Genomic DNA, 8,000 nt, shown 5'->3' with positions numbered 1-8,000 from the left:
GAGGAAACCGGAGCACCCGGAGGAAACCCACGCAGACACGGGGAGAACGTGCAAACTCCACACAGTCCCACCTGAGGCAGGAATTGAACCCGGGTCTCTGGCGCTGTGAGGCAGCAGTGCTAACCACTGTGCCTACCGTGCCGGTGGGTTTGTAAAAAATGTCAGTGACAAGTTGGTCATCATTAATGGAGATGGAGAGGTCCAGGAAGGGGAGGAGATGGTCTAGGTAAATTTAAGGTCAGGGTGGAATGTGTTGGTGAAATTGATGAATTGCTCAACCTCCTCGCGGGAGCACGAGGTGGCGCCAATGCAGTCATCAATGTAGCGGAGGAAGAGGTGGAGAGTGGTGCCGGTGTAATTACGGAAGATCGACTGTTCTACATAGCCAACAAAGAGACAGGCATAGCTGGGGCCCATACGTGTGCCCATGGCTACCCCTTTGGTCTGGAGGAAGTGGGAGGATTCGAAGGAGAAATTGTTAAGGGTGAGGACCAGTTGGGCCAAACAAATGAGAGTGTCGGTGGAAGGGTACTGTTGGGGACGTCGAGAGAGGAGAAAACAGAGGTCTTGGAGGCCCTGGTCATGGCGGATGGAGGTGTAGAGGGATTGTCAAGGTAGGTATAGATGAGTTCAGGGGGGCAGGAGCATGCTGAGACAATAGGTCGGCCAGGGTGGTCAGGCTTGTGGATCTTGGGAAGGAGGTAGAACCGGGCAGTGCAGGGTTCCCGGACTATGAGGTTGGAAGCTGTGGGTGGGAGATCTCCTGATGTGATGAGGTTCTGTATGGTCTGGGCTTGATTTCTGTGTTTTGCAGGCCAGCTTCTGGGTTTTTTATGTTGCCATGCTGTGGCTGAGCAGGGTGACAGACCTTTTTCCCACAGATCTGTACGTCCTCGTGCATGAATCACAAGTTTAGTTTGTAGGTGTAGCATGTAACTAGGAAAGCTAATAGAATGTTATCATTTATTGTGAGAGGGATTGAATGCAAAAGTAGGCAGGTCCTGCTTCACTAATACAGGGCATCAAGGAGACTATATTTCGGGTACGGGTCAATGGAAGTCATCCATATATGGGCATGTTGTCATGTAAGGACAGGTTGGACAGGTTTGGTTTGTATTCCCCAGAGTTTAGAAAAGGAAGCGACAACTTAATTGAAACACACAAGGTCCTGAGGGGTCTTCACAGACTGGATGTGGAGAGGATATTTCCGTATGTGACAGAAAGTAGAACCAAGGGTCAGCATTTAAGACAGAGCAAAGGAGGTTTTGTTTTCTTTTAGAGGGTCATGAGTGTTAAAACTCTCTTCCTCAAAAGGCAGTGGAAGCAAAGTTTTTAAATATTTTTAAGGCAGAGGCAGGCACATTCTCAAGAAGCATCAGGGTGATGGGTTATTGGAGTTAGGTAGCAATATGGGTTTATTAAGATTAGAGTAGTGCTGGAAAAGCACAGCAGGTTAGACAGCATCCGAGGAGCAGCAAAATCGCCATTTCAGACAAAAGCCCTTCATCAGGAATGATAAAGGGCTTTTGCCCAAAACGTTGATTTTCCTGCTCCTTGGATGCTGATTGACCTGCTGTGTTTTTCCAGCACCACACTCATCTTGACTTTAATCTCCAGCATCTGCAGTACCCACTTTCGCCATATGGGTTAATCAGATCAGCCATGATCTTATTGAATGATAGAACAAACTTGAGAGGCTGAATGGCCTATTCCTGCTCCTAATCCAGACAAATATCAATGTGAGAAAAGTGGGAAGTAAGATGTCCCCTGCTCGGTCCATCAGTTTGTAGTTTCTGGCTCAGAAGAGGAATGGTAGTGACATAATCATAATGAGTCACTGGACCCCAGTAATTCAGAACTTCAGGTTAATGTTCCAGTAACACGCATTCAAAACCCACCATGGCAGATGGTGAAATTTAAATTCAGTAAAATAAATCAGGAATGAAAAGATAGCATAATGGTGGCAATGTAACTATTGACCTTTAGGGAAGGAAATTTTCCATCCTTACCTGGATTGATTAATGTGTGATTTGAGGTACACAGAAATGATTGACTTTTACCCGGCATTTGGACAATTAGGGCCACAAGCTCAGCATAGTCATTTCCAATAATATCCAGGGCCATTTCCTCAATGGGGTTTGGAATATGTGTATGTACCTCTGTCACTCCTGTCTCACAGACTCGTCAAGCAACAGCCTGACAGTCCTACTCACACAATCATAGCTTACAGATAATGTCTCAGACATGGCCATCACCATCCCTGGATATGTCCTGTGCCACCGGCAGGTTAGACCACGCAGAATGGTGGCTCAGTGGTCTACAATCAGGAGGGAGTTGCCCTGGGAGTTCTCAACATTGACTCTGGAGCACATGGAAACTCAATGCATCAAGTCAAACATGAGCAAGGAAACCTAGTGCTGACTACCCGGTACTACTGCCCCTCTGATGACTCTGTGTTCCTGCATGTTCAACACTACTTGGAGTATATACTGAGGATGGCAGCAGTGCAGAATATACTCAAAGTCCACCACCAAGAGTAGCTCAGCAGCAGCACTGCTGACCGAATTGGTCGGGTCCTGAAGGACACAGCTGCTAGACTGTGTCTGCAATGTGGTGAGGGAACCAACAAGAGGGAAAAACATATTTGACCCCGTCCTTACCAATCTGCCAGCTACAGATGCATCCTTCAATAAAGAATCAGTAACAGTGACCAACACACAGTCCTAGTGGAGACAAGTCCCACCTTCACGGTGAGAATAACCTCCATCGTGCTGTGTGGCATTATCACTGTACTAAATAGAACAGACACCTCACTCAACCATTACCATCAAGCCAAGGGATCAACCCTGATTCAATGGAGAGTGCAGGAGGGAATGCCAGAAGCAACACTAGGCATATCTGAAGATGAGCTGTTAACCTGGTGAAGCCACCGAACTGGACTATTTGCATGTCAAATTGCATAAGCAACAACTGATAGATAGAGCTAAGCAATGCCATAACCAATGGATCAGATCTAAGCTCTGCAGTCCTGCCAAATCCTGTCGAGAATGTCAGTGAACAATTAAATAACTCACTGGGGTGAAGGCTCCATAAATATCCCCATCCTCAACATAAGTGTACAAAAGCTAAGGCTGAAGCATATGAAAGCATCTTCAGCCAGAAATGCCGAGTGGGTAATCCATCTCTTTATCCTCCAAATGTCTCCAGCAACTTAGAAACCAGCGTTCAGCCAATTCGATTCACTCCACATGGTATCAAGAAACAGTTGGAGACACTGTATAATACGGAGACTATGGGCCCTGACCACATTCCAGCAATAGTACTGAAGACTTGTGCTCCAGAATATGCTGCTCCCCTAGCCAAGCTGTTCCAGTCCAGTTACAACACTGACATCTACCTGACATGCCCAAGTACATCTTGTATACAAAAAAACAGGATAAATCCCCACCCAGCCAATTTCTGCCCAATCAGATTACTCTCGGTCATCATTAAAGTGATGGAAGGTGTAATCAACAGTGCTATCAAGTTGCACCTGCTCAGCAATAACCTGCTCAGTGACGCCCAGATTGGGTTCCACCAGGACTACTCAGTTCCTGACCTCATGACAGCCTCGGTTCAAGCATGGACAAACAAGCTGAATTCCAGAGGTGAGGTGAGAGTGACAGCCTTCGACATCAAGGTTGCATTTGACTGAATGTGGCATCAAGAAGCCCGAGGAGAACTGGAATCAATTGGTATCAGGGGGCAAACTCCCCGCTGGTTGGAAGTATGCCTGACACATAGGAAGATGTTTGTGATTGTTGGAGGCCAATCATCTCAGCCCCAGGGCATCTCTGCAGAAATTCCTCAGGGTAGTGTCCTAGACTCAACCATCTTCCGTTGCTCATCAGTGACCTTCCTTCCATCATAAGGTCAGATGTCAGGATGTTTGCCAGTGCTTGCAGAATGTTCAGCACCATTCATGATTCCTCAGATACTGAAACAGTCCATGACCAAAGGCAGCAAGGCCTGGACAGTATTCAGGCTTAGGCTGATGAGTGGCAAGTAGCACTCAGACAATAAGCTTAACATTCAAAGGCATTACCATTACTGAACTCTCCATTATACAAAGTTTTGAGGGTTACCAATGACCAGAAACTGAACTGGATTCACCATATAAATAGTGTGGCTACAAAAGCAGGTCAGAGGCTGGAATGCTGCAGCATGTAACTCACCCCAAAGTTTGTTCACCATCTACAAGGCTCAAGTCAGGACTGATGATGGAGTATCCTCCACTTGCCTGAATGGATGTGACTCTAAAACACTCAAGAAATGTGACACCATCCAGGACAAAACATCCATTTAATTGGCCCCACATCCAAAAGCATTCACTCCCTCTATTGCTGACACTTAGTAGCAGCAGTGTCTACTATCTACAAGATATACTGCAGAAACTCACCAAAGATCCTTAGACAGGACCTTCCACACCCACGATTACAGAGGAACCTTCATTATCCGGCATTCGATTGTCCGAATATCGGATTATTCAGCAAGGTCAAGATGCTTGGCTAAACTGTGTTATCCGGCATTCGATTAACTGAACGAAATACTCCTTACCCTTGTCCTTCAGATAATCGAGGTTCCTCTGTACTTCCATCTAGAAGGGCAAGGGCAGCAGAAACATGGGAACGCCATCATCTCCAAGTTCCCCTCCAAGCCACACCCCATCCAGACTATGAAAATATTGCCATTCCTCTTCAGTCTCCAGGTCAAAATCCTGGAATTCCCTCCTTATTGGAATTATGAGTCTATCTACAGCATAGGGACTGCAACTGTTCAAGAAGGCAACTCACCACCACCTTCTCAAGGGACAGGGCAATAAATGTGATCCCTGCCAGCAATGTCCATGTCCCCTGAATGAATAAAAATGACCTGCTGTATTTCTTCAGTATTCTCAGTGTTTGTTGAATACAGAGGAAGAATTTGGTTCTGATTACTAAATGCAGCAAAATACTTTCGTTTTCAATGCTTACAAGTAACAATCACAGCAATGTTTCGCTCTAATATGCATTAATAAACAAAGAAAACTTGGTGCTACTTTGAAGTATTTCACACTCCAGTTTAGGGGTGTTACATTTTGCTTATGTTTCTGATTTCCACAGGATTGGTGTGTGCGCTGTTAATCTCAGTGTCCTTGACATTTGTGTGACTCAAGGAGATGGGAACAGAAGTCAGAGAAATCAAGATGGGTCTGTTCGCTGGTTACAATCCAAAGTAGGTTCTGAGTCTCGAGACTGGATTTCACTGAGACAGCTAATCCAGCAATCATGTGTCTGGCTCCTGGATAGATTTCATCTGGGACCAACATTTTTTCCAGCACTCCATCTGTTTGTCTCTGTACAGTTGGAAGGTCAACATTCCAAATGACAGTCTAAGAAAAAAAGTAATGGTGAATTTTTTTTGTGAGTTTTTTTTTGTGAGAATTATTCAGGAGTGTTATGTACCAGAAAATCCTGAATCTGCACCATGGGTAATGTGCTGTTCCACAAACAGGAACCAGCCAGTATAATTAAAAACCATCTCACTTCTCTTGAACTTGCTCAAGGCACCATACTTACAACTAGTAGAATTAATATGCAAATTTTAAAAATCTCCTTCAAAATGGGTTCTCTAAGATGAGGGTTTCTTCTGTGCATAAATCATTTGCAAATTTAATTACTGTTAAAAATTCGACAAAGTCAGAAGTCACACGACACCAGGTTATAGTCCAATAGGTTTGTTTGAAATCACAAGCTTTTGGAATGCTGTTCTTTCATCAGGTAAACACCAGCACCTCCACATTATGATTAAAAATTAGCACAGTGCAGGCAATATCCTGGTAAAATATGCTTTGAAGGATCTTCTACTTTCATTGAGTTCTGCAATACTTATCTAATCACAGTTGACACAAGTTATACTCATCTGCTATCTTCTCTCTTTTTGTTGCAGCTATTTTCCAATACAATCTGTTACTTTGTTTGAGTCCGTTGCATTTTTCAATATATATTTCTTCTCATTCTCATAGATAAGCTGAAAGAGTGAATGGATTCTATACATATGATGCACACATCTGCTGCTTATTATTCATCACCTTGTAGGGATTGAGCAGGCTTAAAACAAAGCCACTTGAGATAGTCATCTGTCATGTTTCTGAGATGCTTGACCTGAAGCTGACCTTTATGGTTCAGTAGTATTTCCACAAGCTCCAATGAGGAGATCAATTGCAATCAGCACTTAGGTTTTCAATTTATGTGCAAGTCATTTACTACTGAAAGATTAATGGAGACAAAAATTTCAGTATGTTAGAACTGTGTTTGATTTAATTGTGCATTTATTTCATATATTAACATTAACGGAGAGGTACTGACTGCTACTTCTCCAATGTTTCTGTGCATAAACAATTTGGGAGCTCATTGATAGACAAAACCATCATTAACAGGTTTTTATGATTGCTGTTAAAGACCTGTTCAAGATGAATGTGGTTCTGATAATGTTACTCAAACTACCCTTCACATAAATGTCATGTCATGGACACCAGTGAAAAAAAGATTAATCATTCAGCAATTGGAGAGAGCAGCCTGGTGTTTAGCAGGGTCCAAACCTGGAGACATCTACAGTACTAACAAATGAGCAGCATAACAGAATGGGGAATGGCAAGTCGGAATTCTGACGAAGTGTCACTAGACCTGAAATGTTAATTCTATTTTCTCTCCACAGATACTGCCAGACTTGCTGAGTTATTCCCAGCAATTCCTGTTTTTGTTTCTCTATTTTTACCTTTCTTTGCAAGGGCTCTGGTCTTTCTAGTTATCTTTACCAACATCAGCTGAGATTAACCGGCGAGTGCTAACAGGTCGCAAACAGCCACATATCCTGACTATGGTAAGGCTTTCACAGTTTCCCTGGTTGCTTGGCATCAGTAGACTTCTGGCTCTGATTCCCTTCTGTTAGTGCAGGGCAGATTATGTGTGTATTAATGACAGTTGTCAGCCTTGGTTTAGCAGTAGCACCATAGCCTCTGAGTCAGAAGGTTGTGCATTCAGGGTCTAAGCACATAATCCAAGTTTACAATTAGTACAGGGTGTGCCCCAATACAGTCTTTCAGATGAGACATTTCACTGTGACTCGGCCAGCAATTTGCAAGTGAATGGAAACGTTAGTGTAACATTATCTGAGGAAAAACTTTTACCTGTCCCAGCACAGAAGCTGATATCCAAGGAATTGGAAGATCTCCCTTCTGCACCATGGGGATGAAATACCCTGGGTTCCCATTTCTGACTTCAGTGGCAGAGCATTGGAAACTCAGCTGTAACTGTGTGCTTTTTTCTATTTGTGCCACAAATCCAGGTCTTCTTTAATCTCCCACTGGAAAACCCCAGCTAAAAACCCCAACTTAGGGCAGCACAGTGGCTCAGTGGTTAGCACTGCTGCCTCACAGTGCCAGGGACCTGGGTTCAAATTCTGCCTCAGGAGACTGTCTGTGTGGAGTTTGCACATTCTCCCCGTGTCTGTGTAGATTTCCTCCCACAGTCCAAAGATGTGCAGGTTAGGTGAATTGGCCATACTAAATTGCCCATAGTGTTAGGTACATTAGTCAGGGGTAAATGTAGGGGAATGGGTCTGGATGGGTTCTCTTCCAGGGGGTGTCAGTGTGGACTTGTTGGGCCGAAGGGCCTGTTTCCACACTGTTGGGAAACTAATCTAAAACTCTAGTCATTTCCATCAAATGCTATATTTGTGTGTGATCTGCTTCTATCTAACCGGCCTAGTTTTTTAGAACAGGACTAATCCTCAGTCTATTATCCCAGACTAATATCTAACCAACTCATCATCCTCTCCCAGACATAAAAGCCGGTTGTTCTCTACGTCACCAGTTCCAAGGTCAATCATGATTTTAATTAATAAATAGAAACAAAATACTGCAGATGCTGAAAATCTGACATGAAAACATAAAGTACTGGAGATACTCTTCCAAAGAAGCG

The 8,000-nt window shown here is 43.9% G+C and overlaps 1 protein-coding gene across 1 annotated transcript in view; it reads left to right on the top strand.

Moving 5' to 3' along the window:
- The window catches only part of rab12 (RAB12, member RAS oncogene family), a 376,582-nt gene that overhangs the window by 348,462 nt on the left and 20,120 nt on the right, over window positions 1–8,000 (top strand). The gene's annotated exons all lie outside the window — the stretch shown is intronic.

This window comes from Chiloscyllium plagiosum, chromosome 4, assembly GCF_004010195.1.
Source record: "Chiloscyllium plagiosum isolate BGI_BamShark_2017 chromosome 4, ASM401019v2, whole genome shotgun sequence".
Lineage (NCBI taxonomy): Eukaryota > Metazoa > Chordata > Chondrichthyes > Orectolobiformes > Hemiscylliidae > Chiloscyllium > Chiloscyllium plagiosum.
This window is presented reverse-complemented; position numbering and strand designations above follow the sequence as displayed.